This window comes from Schistocerca cancellata, chromosome 4 (assembly GCF_023864275.1).
Source record: "Schistocerca cancellata isolate TAMUIC-IGC-003103 chromosome 4, iqSchCanc2.1, whole genome shotgun sequence".
Taxonomy (NCBI): domain Eukaryota; kingdom Metazoa; phylum Arthropoda; class Insecta; order Orthoptera; family Acrididae; genus Schistocerca; species Schistocerca cancellata.
The window spans coordinates 563204853-563208105 of record NC_064629.1 but is presented as its reverse complement, the minus strand read 5'-3'; the positions used below and the strand labels follow the sequence as shown (position 1 = coordinate 563208105).

Below are 3253 nucleotides of genomic sequence, written 5' to 3'. Positions count from 1 at the left end.
TTTATTCAGAAAGTGATACAGTAAACAGTGTGTTTCATCACTTGACTCACTAATTTTCAAGTTACATGTTACATTATGGTAACTGTCTGGTAAGGGATTAGATTAGATTAGTACTTGTTCCATAGATCATGAATACAAGACTTCGTAATGATGTGGAATGTGTCAGGTTAATAAAAGGTGTCTATACAAGATATTACATTACACAAAATATTACATGACACTTAATATTTTAATTTTTTTGTGGGGGTTGGGGAAATTACACACTTACTATATCCAAAAATTCGTCTAATGAGTAGAAAGAGTTGCCAATAAGAAATTCTTTTAATTTCCTTTTAAATGCTATATGGCTATCTGTCAGACTTTGGATGCTATTAGGTAAGTGACCAAAGACTTTTGAGGCAGCATAATTTACCCCCTTCTGAGCCAAAGTTAGATTTAACCTTGAGTAGTGAAGATCATCCTTTCTCCTAGTGTTGTAGTCATATACACTGCTATTACTTTTGAATTTGTTCGGATTGTTAATAACAAATTTCATAAGTGAATATATATAATGTGAGGCCGCAGTGAAGATCTCTATCTCTTTAAATAAGTGTCTGCAGGATGATCTTGGATGATCTTCAGCAATTATTCTGATTACTTGCTTTTGTGCAGTGAACACTCTTTTACTCAATGATGAGTTACCCAGAATATGATGCCATACGAAAGCAGAGAATGAAAATAGGCGTGGTAAGCTAATTTACTGAGATGTACATCGCCACCCTAATAGCATAAGTAGCTAAACTCAAACGTTTCAGCAGATCCTCAGTGTGTTTTTTCCAGTTCAGCCCCTCATCAATGCATACACCTAGAAATTTTGAATACCTTAGCTACCGATTTCTGATCAAAGTCTATATTTATTAACGTTGTCATTCCATTTACTGTGTTGAACTGTATGTACTGTGCTTGTCAAAGTTTAATGAGAGCCCATTTGCAGAGAACCACTTAATGATTTTCTGAAAAACATCGTTTACAATTTCACCAGTTAATTCTTGTCTGTTGGGTGTGACCGCTATACTTGTATCATTGGCAAAAAGTACCAGCTTTGCATCTTCGTGAATATAGGATGGCAAGTCATTAATACATGTTAACAACAGCAGAGGACCCAAGACCGAACATTGTGGCACCCCATTCTTGATTGTTCCCCAGTTTTAGAAATCACCAGTTTTTTGCATATTATGTGAACTGCTTATTTCAACTTTGTGCACTCTTCCAGTTAGGTATGATTTAAACCATTTGAGCACTGTCCCATTCATACCACAGTACTTGAGGTTATCTAGAAGTATTCCATGACGTACACAATCAAAAGCCTTTGATATATCACATAAAATCCCAATGGGTGGCTTCCAGTTACTCAGAGCATTTAATATTTCATTAGTGAAAGTATGTCAGAAGGAGAGGTGGGTGGAGTTTGAATTGTATTGAATGGTGTGGGTAAGACCTCTTCCATTAACTGCCTTTCTTCTTCTAATGAACATTTAGATCATTTACGAAATGATTATTCAAAATGTTTTTGACTTCCGGCTTGTTGTTTATCAAGTTTCCATTCACTTTGATGGTCATGCCGTCATCCTGTACTCTTGGTTGCCCTGTCTCCCTTGTAATAATATTCCAAATTGTTTTAATTTTGTTATCAGAGGTATTAATCCCCGACATGATACACATGCTTCTGAACTTTTTAATAACCTAAATTAATGTAGCACAGTAGTTTTTATAATACTTGGATGTTTCTGGGTCATTACTGTTTCTTGTTGTTAGATACAGTTCCCTTTTGTGGTTATAAGATATTTTTAATCCTTAAGTAAGCCAAGGTTTTTTTGCATGGTTTCTTATAATTAGATTTAACTACTTTCTTGGGGAAACAGTTATCAAATTCTCTTACAAGTGTATATATACTAAGATGGTATCTGTTCTTTCGGACATGTCCAAAAGAACAGACAGCATTGGCGACCATGCAGCTCGTTAGAATGAAATTACAATGAAATGAACACCTTTAGCTGCTTACAGGTGTTGACATACGTCAACAGGGGCAGATGAAAATGTGTGCCCAGACCGCGACTCGAACCCGGGATCTCCTGCTTACATGGCAGACGCTCTATCCATCTAAGCCACCGAGGACACAGAGGATAGAGCGACTGCAGGGATTGATCTCTGGCACGCCTCCCACGAAACCCACATCCTCAACGTATTGTCCTGCACTACATTCGTAGTGACCCCGCCCATTATACTCATTACTTGCGGTGTGTTGCTGTTCCCGTAAGAGTTCGGGCACTGTTTGTGCATTCGCACAGAAGAAGAAGATGGTCAAGTGGCCGGTGAGCCTTAACTATATATATATATACTAAGATGGTATCTGTTCTTTCGGACAGCGGTCGTGTGGTTCCTGACTGTAGCGCCTGGAACCACTCAGCCACCCCGGTCGGCCTCAAGAGAACAGATACCATCTTAGTATATATATAGTTAAGGCTCACCGGCTGCTTGACCATCTTCTTCTTCTGTGCAAATGCACAAACAGTGCCCGAACTGTTACGGGAATTGGCAACGCGCCGCGAGTAATGAGTATAATGGGCGGGGGCACTACGAATGTAGCACGGGACAATACGTTGAGAATGTGGGTTTTGCGGGAGGCATGCGAGAGATAAACCCCTGCAGTCACGCTATCCTCTGGGTCCTTGGTGGCTCAGATGGATAGAGTGTCTGCCATGTAAGCAGGAGATCCCGGGTTCGAGTCCCGGTCGGGGCACACATTTTCATCTGTCCCCGTTGATGTATGTCAATGCCTGTAAGCAGCTAAAGGTGTTCATTTCATAGTAATTTCTTGCAAGTGTTATTTTTTATATTTTAAATTAGTATTGGGTTCCTTGTACACCTCACCCCATTCTAGCTGCTGAAGATTTTCTCTGAAATTTCTAATTGTTGAGTTATTAATTGAACACACAACTTTGGAGGGTAGTTTTGAATTACTGAGTGGAGCTAAGTCATATACTGTAAGTAGCTGAGCATCATAATCAGAAAGGCCATACTCAACAGGACAAGAATTTATGTTTTTAAACCTATCTTGGTCTATAAAAGTGTTATCTATCAATGTGCTGCTGTCCTTTACTACCTGAGTAGGAAAATTAATGACAGATGTCAAATTGAAAGAACTGAGCAAGACTTCCAGGTCATTCTTCCTATTACACTCTTTCAGTGAATCAACATTGAAGTCCCAACAAAT

General features: G+C 39.0%; 1 non-coding gene across 1 annotated transcript; it reads left to right on the top strand.

Moving 5' to 3' along the window:
• Nucleotides 1-2705: 2705 nt before the first annotated feature.
• On the top strand, nucleotides 2706-2779 carry Trnat-ugu (transfer RNA threonine (anticodon UGU)). Its single transcript has one exon. It is a non-coding gene; the product is annotated as a tRNA-Thr (tRNA).
• Nucleotides 2780-3253: the final 474 nt, after the last annotated feature.